This window comes from Trifolium pratense, linkage group LG1, assembly GCF_020283565.1.
Source record: "Trifolium pratense cultivar HEN17-A07 linkage group LG1, ARS_RC_1.1, whole genome shotgun sequence".
Lineage (NCBI taxonomy): Eukaryota > Viridiplantae > Streptophyta > Magnoliopsida > Fabales > Fabaceae > Trifolium > Trifolium pratense.
In genome coordinates, this window is record NC_060059.1 from 49,714,767 (window position 1) to 49,729,291 (window position 14,525).

At 34.9% G+C, this 14,525-nt stretch overlaps 1 long non-coding RNA gene across 1 annotated transcript; it reads right to left on the reverse strand.

Annotated features, from left to right (window-relative positions):
• Nucleotides 1-2,494: 2,494 nt before the first annotated feature.
• On the reverse strand, nucleotides 2,495-5,004 carry LOC123896883. Its single transcript, XR_006804665.1, has 2 exons — nucleotides 4,787-5,004; nucleotides 2,495-3,274 (listed from the first exon to the last, which is right to left on the reverse strand). It is a non-coding gene; the product is annotated as an uncharacterized LOC123896883 (long non-coding RNA).
• Between the last annotated feature and the right edge of the window lie 9,521 nt (nucleotides 5,005-14,525).

Genomic DNA, 14,525 nt, shown 5'->3' on the forward strand with positions numbered 1-14,525 from the left:
AATTTTATTTGCTCTCTTCAACCTCAACTACGGCTCAGGTAAACATATCACTTTCCATTATTAATTTTAATATTAGAATTTTTTATGTTCTTATTATTCAAAGATAACTTTCTTAAAGTGTGTAAGTTATTCTCAAAGAGTTTAATTCTTGTGTAAAAATTTGTTTGCACCTTTAGCAAATTACATGCAATCATATTAACATTCTTAATGATCTAACTTTTATGATTTTGTTTTGATGTATACAATGTTGTAGATGTGGTGCAAAAAGATGATTTCAAATTTTGTCGCCAAAGTATGACATTGAGTGGAAATTGTCAAAATTCTCCTACATGCTTTACAGTATTCAATGCTAAATATGGAGCAAGCACCACCACTCACAATTGTAATTGTCAAGATGCTGGTAAAAGCCACACTTGTTCATGCTGTATTAATTGTGATTATACAGATGGTAAAACTCCTTGTTAGAATCTCAAATAGTGCACTATGTTATCAACTTAGTGTGGCGAGAGGTTGAACTTATAATCTCATGGAAGTTGAATTCAAGTTGTACACTGGTCAATAGTATCATTATTATTAATAAGAATTTTCTTTGTCAATGTTTTATAAAAACTTTATTAATATTGTTAAAAATTAATGTAATTTAATAAATAATGTCTTGACGTCCCAATAATTGTGTTGTTATGTTTTGAGTTTTGGTACGATCTTATTATCTTTTTTTATTTTCATTTCAATAAATATATAAATAGTTTAATTGTGAGAAATGTTGGCGGGTGAGATTATTAAACTCTCAACTCTTATCTTTTCAACCCTTTTATCAAATGAAAAAGAAAAAGCAACAAAACCTAAAGAAACTAAAGACTAATGCCTTTATATATTGATTGAAAAGGCATTTGTAAAAATATAAGAAATATCAACAAGATAACAAGTGCAAATCTAAGTTTGTAGGAAATTGATATATTTTTGAACCCCAGACTATCCACTCAATTTAAAGGTGAAATTATAGTCACTACTCACTAGGCTAATTGACTAAAAAAAATGTAAATTATAATCTTAAGGTGTGAAGTTCGAATCCTGTCAGGAACAATTGTAAAATCGGCATCAATGCACTTAAATTAATAATAATAAAAAAAATATAAATTATAAATCCTATTGATATCTTAATAATATTTTACTGTAAGTATAAACATTAGTAAGTGGTGTAACAGGCACATGAACCGGTGCATTCGAAAAGTATGAACTTGTTCAGAGACAAATTATTAATAATATAAAATCTTGAACAACTTATGCATCGATGCAAGCAGGCCATGCATAGTTCAAGATCCCCGTGAACTAATTCATGCACCGGTGCAAGAATGTCTCGGGTTTTTAGAAACCAAGCTATGAACCAGTTCAAATGAGCCACGAATCGGTGCATGAAATCCGGAAGACATGCACTAGTTCATACCATGTATGCATTGGTTAAATAATGCTGATATTTGAAAAATAAGCTAAGTTCAATGCATTTTTGAAAACCGATTTAGAAAATTGTGATTCTAAAATTGTCTTAATCAAATCAATCTATTTTAATCTTATTTTTGACATCATTCAAAACAAACAAGAGTGTATGTGCACGAACAATTAGGTGCATAACTATACTTTTAGAAGTAAATTTTTAATCTATGGTCCTGCACACTAGAACATACATCAGAGTATCTGATGACAAAATTAGCAAGTGTACTAATTTATCGTTAAGTAATAAATTAAATTCGTATCCACAGGGATTGTTTCAATCTCGACAAGACAATTGTATCGTATTTAGGAATGTAAATGCAGGGGATTCGCTAAGCAAAGTTGGTTTATAAAACAATTAAAATTAAAAGTGATGATTTCAAAACGGTTAAAGAGATGATTAGAATTTTCGATTCACTTCCTCTTCATGATTTGGTAAATGCGGTCCTAGGCTACCTTTTCACTCTTATTGTCACGATAAATTAACTAAATAGTTCAGACCAGTGTTAATGACTAAGAACCCTTTTCCATAAAAATAATTTCCTAATGTCTTAGGTCAATTCAAATTCATAGAAAGATTTATGCTCGTTAATTCTCCTTATCATAGTACAATAATCCGATATCTCTAAAACGACTATTGACCAAACAATTATTTCAGATTCGGGTTTCAAAAGTTATGGTTAGTAATCATTCGATTCCTAAATTCAATTCATAAATTCGTCAATTCATAAAAAACATTAAGCACAAAAATAACTGAATAACAATAATATTAAAAAGGTCCCAAGGATCCTCAACAATTTACATGGTTCAAATCAATTCAAGGAAGATCATCTACTAATTCTAATCAATAGAGATTTAGCTACTCATGCTCAACATAACAATTAAATTCTGAAAATTATACATAATTTAATTGTGAAAAGCACCTTAGAATAAAGCTTCCAATAGTTCAATTGCTGCTTCTCTCGGTGACGGCGTGAAACTCTCTCTCCAAGTCTCTGTGTTAATGCGTGTGTTCCTTAGGTTAAAATAGCTTATTATTTATATGCTTAGAAGGAGCAATCACGTGACACCAATAAAAGGAATAGCCCTGTACCATGTCGCCACATCATCATTCAAGGGATAAAATAAAAAAACTGATTGCATCAGCACGTGTCATATCTGTCCTGCTGTAGTAAATTGCGCTGCGATTTGAATTGGATCGTGCCGCGAGAAATACAGTAGCTCCTGGTGTGAGAAGCCTTCAAAATTGGCAATATTTTTCTAAGTCTATTCTTTTTGTGGTCTTTTGTCTTCAAACTTTCTGCTATGTTAATTTCTTCCAATATTCTTCTCTTTGACCATGCATTTTTCCTAAAAACTTATAAAACTACTAAAAAAATTCCAATTAAATTAACAAATAAGTGACTGTCATCAGTATCCAATCGTTCTATTACACATTGTTGTCATAAATGTAACACCCAAACTCGTTATTTAATTAACTCTACCTTTATAAAATCTTTTTCGAAAATACGCAGCGGAAAAATTGAAAATCTGATTATAAAGCGCTGGTTTGAATAACACAAAATACAAAATCCTCCGCATCAACACGATGCGTTATAAGTGATACAAAACCAATACTTTTCACCAAGAATAATTCTTATATGAAAACATAAGCAATTACAGAGTGATTTTCTAAAGGAATTTATATATATATATATATATGTACAAAACCCCTTTTCTCCCCGTGTCACAATCAGAGCGGAGCTTCACCACGCTACTCGGACAAGCTAACATATAACCTGTCAATCTGGATATCTGAACCCCCAAAGGTCCAGCAAATAACACAAAGCAGAGAGTTAGAAAACATAATCGCATATCATATGAGTATAAGAAAGGTCTTACACTTTCGAACTATCATACATATTCTAACTCACACACATACATCAACAAATACAACTACCAATTAATCATTCATTTTATAGTCATGACGGACTCTACACTTGTTCATTTTATAGTCATGACGGACTCTACACTTGTTCATTTTATAGTCATGACGGACTCTACACTTGTTCAAGACACGTTCAATCAATTAGCACAAAGCTATTATAAACATCAGACAACACCTTAGTCAATCATATGACATTTATCACTTATCAATTAATATGCACATTTACCCTAATGCATCTAATGCCAATTAATTCACTGTCATGCCATCCCTAGACATGACTAAATGCATGTGGTACCAAGGTGTCTCACCAACGGTGGACCAAGAACAGTTTTATATCTTGCTGGATATGTCGGAACTTACCGAACCATCTTATCTCCCTTGGATAAGCCAACACAGTTTTATATCCTGTTGGTTAGCAGCTCTGGACTCATGGATTCATCTAATCCGATCCTCGGCTTCATTATGGACACATAATCCATTTTCGTTATTGGAACCCAAGTTTCCAATGTTCACATACAATCATGAATGCATGTATTTATGCACATATCAACCATATGATATTCTTTAGCTCGAAGCTACTCTTTTATGAATGCGGGAACACAATCCTAACACATTCACTTAACATTACAAATTAATGCCAAAACATCACATTACTCACTTTAAATTGCAACTTATTGCATACACGTTTATCAATCATATAACGATTAACAATAAGCATTAACAGCATCAACATGTATCAACAATCATGTAAGGATACCCTTAAACCATATTACAAGTGCCTAATTACACTTACAAACATCAACAAAAAATTGCTGTCACAGAGGCCTTCGCTGAGCGAAGGCTCAGCGAGACATGGCGAACCTCACCAGGAAGTCACCTGCTCATGGCGAGCATTGGCGAGCTTCAGCGAACATGTTCGCTATAGCGAACTCCTGGTCGCTTAGCGAACTACACCAGAAAATAATATCTGTTCTTGAGTTTTCTAAGGCAGTTTAACATTGAATCAGCTCAAAAATTCATTCAAACATGTTATAAATTCTTATAAACAGTTATTTCAAACATATATGGTATCAAGGAACATTAATCATCCCTTACAAACCTCCAAATACCTCAAACAATCAAAATCATGCCAATTTCTTGGATTTTAAGCAACTTTCATAAACTTTTCAAACATGATTCAAACACATACATATTTTTCATGAAATCAAGCTAGTGATTAACACATACAAAGTGATGATGAGGAACATCACACTCACATACAAAAGCTTAATCAAAAGTCTAAAAGAAATTGAGTGGGAGAGTTCGGGAATGGAGACATAGACAATCTCCCCTCTCCTTGCCACTCAAGAATCATGAATTCTAATCTCTTACCTTAGAAATTTGGTGAATCCTCAAGCTCCTCATGTTCTAGCTCTCATGAGTTCCTCCCTTTCTCAAGTCCTAGCACCCTCTTGCTTTGCTCTCTTGCTTGCCCTAACTTAGGGATGATGATCTATGAACCCTCATGGTTCCAACAAGCTTCTAATAATTGAATTTGGCTAAGGAATGAAAAATTGGTGACGGTTAGGAGTAAGCAAAGGAGGCTCACGGTTTTGGAAAGAAAAATGAATGAATGAAATTGTGATTTCCTATTCATGATCATAAATATCTTGTGAGCTTAATTCTTGGTCACTTGATTCTTCTTGCTCAACAAGGAAAGATCATAGCCACCACTCAAACCAAGCTCACTACATGCACACACACTAGATCACTTGGTCTTGCAACTTGCCTAGCCCACTTGCTCATAAAAATCTCATGACAAACCAAGCCCAACACTATTCATTTCTAAGCCCAAATCTTCGCCCCCTCTAGGCCCAACTCACACAATCTCGTTCGCTAACTTACGCTCGCGCAAAATAAATAATCTTCGATTACGAGAAAATTCTTTTGAAAGTCAAACAATAAAATAAAACATATAGAATATATTTTACGAAAAACGGGTCGTTACAATAAACACCTTAGAGACATTGTTCTAGAATCCATTTTGGTTCAACAATAATGTTTTTAATTATGTGGTAATTATTAAATAATTTATTAAAAATTAAAATTTATAAAATTTTAAATTAAATTTTTCAAATTTTACCGCGTTAGTACTCTTCCATTCCAATTATTTATTTGGTTTGAAATTTATTTATTTTTTCGGTAAATAAGGGAGCAACAAAGAGACTACCAGTACCACCCTATATATAAAATAAAGTCGAAGAAATATATTTTTAAGGACTACAATCAAGGCCTAAAATATTTAAAATTTAATTTCTTACTATTTAATGTTATCAAAAGAATATAATAATAAAAAATTTACTAAATATTTTTAAACGTGGACCGAACTAATTGACTAATATACACTGAACATTTATATTTGGCAAATAATATAGAGTTACTATATGAGTGGTTAGCGATGTCTATATATTTTTGTGTGTATGTGTGAGAGAGCGTAATTCCTCATTCTGCACATTGTCTCAGCATCTTTAGGGTTTCATTTGAGAATATCATCATGATGAAAGTAGGAAGCATTCTCTTAGCCGTTGGAATTTTATTTGCTCTCTTCAACCTCAACTACGGCTCAGGTAAACATATCACTTTCCATTATTAATTTTAATATTAGAATTTTTTATGTTCTTATTATTCATAGATAACTTTCTTAAAGTGTGTAAGTTATTCTCAAAGAGTTTAATTCTTATGTAAAAATTTGTTTGCACCTTTAGCAAATTACATGCAATCATATTAACATTCTTAATGATCTAACTTTTATGATTTTGTTTTGATGTATACAATGTTGTAGTTGTGGTGCAAAAAGATGATTTCAAATTTTGTCGCCAAAGTATGACATTGAGTGGAAATTGTCAAAATTCTCCTACATGCTTTACAGTATTCAACGCTAAATATGGAGTGTAACACCTGAACCCATTATTTTAGTAATTCTACCTTTATTAAATCTTTTTCAAAATACGCAACGGAAAATTGCAATTTAAGTTATACAATATAAATTTCCTTATAAAAGAAACATTTTTCCAATCTAAATACATGAGTCATGAATGACTCTATATACTATATACAACCCTCTTTCCTGTGTCACAATCAGAGCGGGGCTTCACCAAAGACTCGAACAACGAAACACACATAACCTGTAAAATCTGGACCCCCAACGGTCCAGCACATAACACATAAAAGAGAGTTAGACAACATACTCAAAATATACAAGTGTAAGTAAATGGTACTTAAACACTTCTCAATATTCATGCATATATCACACATCTATACATATTCATCAACATCTATCATTCCATTATAAGTACATAAACACATATAATCGAATACTCACACAATCAGTTATCAATTATCAAATACCACAATTAGCCAAACATGTGTCACATATCAGTTATCATAAAATGCACACATAGCCTAATGCGACTCTAATGCTTCAACTTCATGAATGTCACCCTAGACATTTCTAATGCATGTGGTACCATCTTCTTTATTAGAGTATCTCACCTCTAATATCCTTCTTTATCGGATAAATATAATCCGATATCCTTCTTTATTGGAATATCCAATATCACATATATTCATGAATGCATGTATATGTTTTTCATAAATTCACTCACAATCATTTTAATTAGCATTAAGCTCTTCCTTTACTAATGTGGAACACTATCCAACATTACTTCTTTATTAAGATAACACTATACCTTAATATCCTTCTTTATTAGAATAACATACTCTAATATCCTTCTTTATTAAGTTGATTAACACCTTAATATACTTCTTTGACATTTAAACAAACATCATCAACACAATTATATTTCCACACATATAATCAACAATTATCATTACAATACAATTAATCATGGTTATAAACACCTAATTGTATGTTAGAATACCTTAAATCCATGTTACAAGTGCCTAATTACACTTACAATCATCAACAAAAATTGCTGTCACAGAGGCCTTCGCTGAGCGAAGGCTCAGCGAGACATAGCGAACCTCACCAGGAAGTCACTGACTCATGGCGAGCATCGGCGAGCATCAGCGAACTATTCGCTGAGCGAAGGCTTGGCGAGCCTAAGCAAACATCGCCAGGAAGACACCTGCTCGTGGCGAGCTGCTGCGAGCTGTGGCGAGCTGTTCGCCACACGTTCGCTGAGCGAAGGCTTGGCGAGTGTCTCCTGTCAGGACAGTTCAAAACTTGCGTTTTCTACACCAAATCACCCAAAAATCCCATTTTTCATGTTATAAATCCCAAAAGAGTTTGTATTCAAGCATAACAAACATATCTAAACACAAAAGGACAGTTCATTTCTCAGATCTACATCATAAACATCGAAAAAGTAAAGATTGAACAATTTTTCATCAAAACTCTCAAGAACACAAAGTTCTTGAGTTTAATCTTTCATAAACTCGTTTTTAACCATTATTTTCGTTCATTAATCATGTTAAAAGCATGTTAAACATATTAAGAACCTTAGGAACGATTTCCATCAAGAAAATCCGTCCTAAGCTAAAACGAAAATGGGGTGGAGGAAGTTCGAGTGAGGAGAAATCGACATTCTCCCCTTCCTCGTATCACCCACGAATATGAAATCTACTCTCTTACCTTAGACCGACGAACTCACGAAGATTGCTCCTTGAATCTCCCCTCCAAGCTCTTGCCCTAGCTCTCCTCTTGCTCTCCCTTCTCTCTAGCTTTCTCAAGAACAATGAAAAATATGAGCTTTCTCTCTCTACCTTGCCCTATATGGGCGCCCCTCACATGCCAAGGCCCATTGGGCCTCAAGCCCAATAGCTTGGCCCAACTCGCGTTAACTCTCACTAACTCGCGCGTTAACTAAAACTCTCGATAAATAACATAAAGTTATTATCTTACTTAAAAACCACATCATCAAATAATTAAACACTTAAATAGTGAATAATAAATTTGGGTCGTTACAACTCTCCCCTACTTAAAAGATTTTCGCCCTCGAAAATTACGCAACTAAAACAACTCCGGATAACTCCTGTATCCGACCCTCCAACAAAACGCTCAAAACGCTACACATTACTAAGTTTGACAAAATTAGTTTATCCCATCCAACACAATTTTTGTCCATTTATCAACAAGAGATCAAGGACGGCCAGTTCCTCAATTTGTCGATAGATAGTCAACAATCATGATATCGGCATAAACCATTCTTATCAAACCTCTAAAACGTCAACCTCGCACGAAACATCCACAGACTCACATTCTACGGTACTCACAACTCTACCCCAAAACAGGTATAACCATTCGAACTCTCCGAAAGATACTTCCGTGGAATACTTCCACAACTCCATAATTCTCATAAATCTTTGATTCCCTCATGAATCACTTAACCGTGTTACATCACTTATTCATATTCGAATCTTATTCCAACTTATCACTCGATATTTCAATTCCAACAATCACTTGATGACCAACATTCTCAAACTTCATTGACACATGCTAAAAACTACCGTCTCTAACCGTCAAATTCCTTTTCTCACATTGAGTCGAATCCAATACGACTACTCTGTTCCCAAGTAATCTCTCAACCAATATTTGCATTCCTTAACGCAAACATTTTCCAATACCACTTCTCCTTAATCCCTTAGCAATTCGCTACTTCAAAATTAGGCTACCGCCTAAAATTGGTTCTCCAAACAATCATAACCTCTATCTCGTTGATTCCAAACGACATCTTCAATTCGCCCATAATCCATCTATCGATGTTCCTCATCATTTTGCATTGAAACAAGCATACTCTTCTCCGTTTATTCACTCATCGAATTCTTATTCACCCCTGACCTCTACCAATCATCATCTCTCTATGGACAGCTATCTTTAAACTCTCCCTTAGTACGTTCGATACCAAAATCAAACTCTTGAATTTAATCTACAAAGCTCCAAATATTCGTCATACAATCTAATTCTATCCATTAAATTCTAATCAACCTTTGTCTTAGTATTCTTACTCATGACTCCTTGTCTAATCCCAATATGACATCTCTAGAAAATTTCCAAAATTCTCGTCCAAATACATTTTAAGTTATGCACCAAGTCACTACCGTTCCATCATCCATGATGAAACAATTTAAAATCCTTTACTTCATTGTCACCGATTGTGACCATACCACATCAACATCCACGATGCATCTAACAAAACTAGTCTCTACCGACTCTTCCATTCCATGAATCCAAATTCCTTAGCAAATACTTACTCACTCTTATCTTTTGGGCACTACAAAATGCTCTCTGACACTTACTTTAGGCATAGCCTTCAACTCCTTACTATATGTGCTAAAACACGACATCTGTAACGACCCAAATTTATTATTCACTATTTAAGTGTTTAATTATTTGGTGACGTGGTTTTTAAGTAAGATAATAACTTTAAGTTATTTATCGAGAGTTTTAGTTAACGCGCGAGTTAGTGAGAGTTAACGCGAGTTGGGCCAAGCTACTGGGCTTGAGGCCCAATGGGCCTTGGACTTAAGGTGGGGGGCGCTATATGAGCCCTTGGAGAGAGAAAGAACTCATTTTTCTCTTGTTCTTATGGAGTAGAGAGAAGGAAGAGAAGAGGAGAGCTAGGGCAAGAGCTCGGAGGAGAGATTCGAGGAGTAATCGTCGAGCTTTCGTCGGATTAAGGTAAGAGAGTAGATTTCATATTCGTGGGTGACTCGAGGAAGGGGAGAATGTCGATTTCTCCTCACCCGAACTTCCTCCACCCCATTTTCGTTTAGTTTGAATGGATTTTTCGTAATGGAAATCGATTCGTAGGTTCATAACATGTTTAACATGCTCTTATCTTGATGTATGAACGAATCTAATGGATAAAAACGGGATTTATAAAGGATTAAACTCAAGAACATTGTGTTCTTGAGAGTTTTGAGTAAAAGTGTTAAATCTTTACTTTTTCGTAGTAAAAATGGTAGATCGGTGAAATGAATCATCCTTTTGTGTTTAGATATGCTTGTTGCACTTGAATATAAACTTATTTGGGATTTATAACATGAAAAATGGGATTTTTGGGTGATTTTGAGTGAAAAACGTGTTCTTGACAGGAGCTGTTCGCTACAGCTCGCTGAAGCTCGCCACGAGCAGGTAACCCACTGGTGTGGTTCGCTGAAGCTCGCTAAGCCTTCGCTCAGCGAACTGCTCGCTACAGCTCGCTAAGTCTCGCTTAGCCACCGTGTCAGCACAGCACTTTGCTGTTTTGGAATTTGTATGGCTTTGAGGGTTCTAACATGTTATATTATGTATGTTAATTGTTGTAATAGACATATATGATTATAATAGGGATAATGAACATATTGTATGAGATTAGTTGAGTAATCTTAGAGAATAAATATGATTGTGATGATCATGAATATGTGTTAGGAATATGACTTGATCTTATGCTTTTGTGATGATGTATGCAATTGGATTATTGATGTGTGTTTTATGACATAAGTGTAAATGAAACCTTATGTGTATAAAAATGGTTATGCATATAATTATCATATGAATAGCTTCGAGCTAGATAGCGTCATGTATTTGATGTGTTTAAAAGTAATCATGCATTCATGAATAATTGTGTTATGGGAATCATGTGAATTCCAATAATTGATGAAAATGGTTTATGAAAAGTGGTCGAAGATGGGATTATGTTATCCGAGATCTGGAACCCATATCCAAACATGATATAAAACTGTGTGACTCCTCTTTATGGGAGAGATGGTTGATGATAGCCATATCCTACATGATATAAAACTGTTATTGAGCTTATCCAAGGGAGATAAGGTGGTTCGGTAAGTTCCGACGCATCCAACAAGATGTAAAACTGCTGATGTAGAGTCCGTACATGACTATAATCTGAACAGTCCGTGCATGACTATAATCTGAACAGTCCGTGCATGACTATAATCTGAACAGTCCGTGCATGACTATAATCTGAACAGTCTGTCATGACTGAAATCTGAACAATGTAAAATTGGTACCACATGCATTAGTCGTGTCTAGGAATGACATGACATTGGATAATTGGCATTAGATGCATTAGGGTAAATGCACATGTATTTGATAATTGTTATGTGACATTATCTGGTTGGATTGTAATGTGTTTTCCGTATGTGTTAAGCGTTGGTATTTACTAATTGTTTAATACTGTGATTGTTGCCATGACTTGATATGTGAGTAGAGTCCGTCATGACTATAAAATGAACAAGTGTAGAGTCCGTCATGACTATAAAATGAACACTTTGGTAGTGTCCGAGAAGACGTGAAACTATATGATTGGTGTGTTTGTAAATGAATGATTAATTGGTAGTCGTATTTGACGATGTATGTGCGTGAGTTAGAAATGTATGATAGCGTGTGAAGTGTGTAGTATACTACTCACACTTATATTTATGTTTATGTTTTCTAACTCTCTGCTTTGTGTTAATTGCTGGACCTTTGGGGGTCCAGGTTGACAGGTTATGTGTTAGCCTCGTCCGAGTGCAATGGTGAAGCTCTGCTCTGATTGAGACACGGGAAAAAGGGGTTTTTATATGTATATGCATGTAGTCCTCTTAGTATACTCTGTTGGTCTTAAGCTTTCATTTGAAAAGTATCCGTTTTGTATAACTAATAACGCATCGTTCGATGCGAGGTTTTGTTTTTAGTTCATTCGAATATTTTACTAGATAAATGTATTAGTATTATCTTTGAATGAAGTTTGTGATATTCAAACCAGCGCTCTATAATCATATTTTCAATTTTTCCGCTGCGTATTTTCGAAAAAGATTTTATAAAGGCAGAGTTAATTAAATAACGGGTTTGGGTGTTACAAAGTGGTATCAGAGCAGTTGTCTTCGGACTGTGAGGTTATGTGTCAATCAGAGCCGTTCTGTGCAGTCAGATCGAGTGAGCGTGTGTGCCAGTTGTGTCTGTCTTTTCTTGTTGTGTGTACTTGACGCGATTGATACTTATCATTGTTATAAGTTATCAAGTCAAGTAGTGGTTGAGTATTTTTATGCTTAAAGTTTTAAAAATTTGTGTGGTTTGAACTTTTGGTTTGTAGATGCTTATTGCTAATAGTTGATGATCCGACATGATGTAAAACTGTAATGTTAATGATCCAGCATGATGTAAAACTGCATGTGATGAGGATTTTGTTGAAAACATAAGATTATTTTCTTTTGAGTAAGTGAAAATGAATTTTTCACTAGAGTGAGAAAGGAGTAGGATGTAAGTAGATCCTAATGTGTGTTGTTATATGTTTGTTTATAACATGTGGTAGATTGATTACTAGTACTTAGTGTGGTTCTTTAATTGAACTATGTGGATGTATTCTCATGATGAGAACTTGTTTGAGAACATGCTATGTTTTATACATGTTTGAGTAGATGTTGTAAGTATGCGAACAAACGAAATGTAATGCATGTACTTGACTCGATGTCTTGTGTACATGGATGTTTCATTGTCTTACATATAGTTTAGTTATAAATGTATGTATAGACATGTGGTAGTAATTATGTATGCTAGTTGTTACGTAGGTCGTTACATTAGCATAGATGGGAATAATGTGTTTATGTATTTTGTAGTGATGTGTATGTCAAGAGGACTGCACCGGGGTTTTGAGTAGATGCTTAGGTATCATATCTTATGTTTACCCTTTGCATACGACATGCATGTGAATGATGTCGGTATTAGATTTCTCTTGGGAGTAATAGATTTGGAATCGATAGGACGGTTAGGTGCTTACACCGAATGTTCTAGTGGAAGTGTAAAGGTGGGTTTGAGATAAGTGGGGGAGAAGATTTTGTCTCTCCAAGATGTTTCGAACGCGAGAAGTAAGGACGAATAGAGATGTTCTTGAAGTGGATTGTTTAAGATTGAGTAGCATTGTTCGAAGTGGAGTTCTTATTTGGAGAATATTTTGGAGGAAGTATCAGATGATCATTTCGGAGTGAGTCGAAATGAAGTTGTTTAGATGTAGGGAGAATGTGGCCATTGGGGAACGATGGAGCAGATTGAATGTTAAGTGAACACCGTTGCTGGGAAACGGAGAAGACGTGTGCGTCGAGGGTAAGAAAACCTAGTGATGATCATACGACGAGTATGCGAATGGTGGATACCTTGAGGGTTAAGTTAAGTGGGAGATTGATGTCAAGGATTGAAGGTGTGGTTAGGGAACTGAAAACCCGATTACAATAAGTGGGACTGGTGGTGTTTCTAGCGGAACTCGTAGCAAGAATGTTCCATTGTTTGGTTGTCTTTCACTTGATGGTTCATCCTCAAAGAGGAGGAAGAGTGATAAAGATGGAAGCTTTGTTGATGAAAAGTTTTAAGAGGAATCTGATGAGAGTTGTGTTGGAATCAACAAGACGGAGATCATGGTTGTTTGGAAATCAACTTTTGATAGTAGCTGAGATTTAAATACAGAATTACTAGGTGATCAAGAAGAGCCTAGGAAGGATTCATAAAGGTTGAGTATGTTTGAACCGAGTAGTCATTTCTTGGAATGGAAAAGTCGGTGGAGACTAAGTGATGTTGGGAACATCGTATATGTAGGAGTAGTATAGTAATACTGTGTGGTAAGGAAATAAAATATTTTGGATATTTTCATCATGGACGATGAAATGATAGTTAGTTGACGAGTGACTTAAGGTAATATTTTGGATAAAAGTACCTCGACGGAAAAGTGACATTGGAAATGTCGTGTTAAGGAACCTAGAAATTTGGATAAGAGATTGTTTGGAAAATAAAACAGTTATGATGGGGTTCGACGCAACGATTTGGGAGTTGCGAAGGAAAAGAATTTGACGGTTGGAGATAATATATTTTTGGAATGTGTTAAGAACTTTGAGAAGTTGGACAACAGATGAGTGTAGAAGTTGTGCTACCGAATGAATGGTTGGAGTGAGATTCGACGCAGTTAAGAACTTATGGAATTTGAAAAGTTGTGAAATATGCAACGGAAGGGTCTTTCGGAGTATTTTGGGTTAAGTGGTTTTGTTTTGGAGTGGTGCTGCGAGTACCGTAAGATGTTAAGAGAAAGTTTTAAGTAGTTTGATGAGAATGGTTTATGCCATCATCACGATTGTTGACTATCTA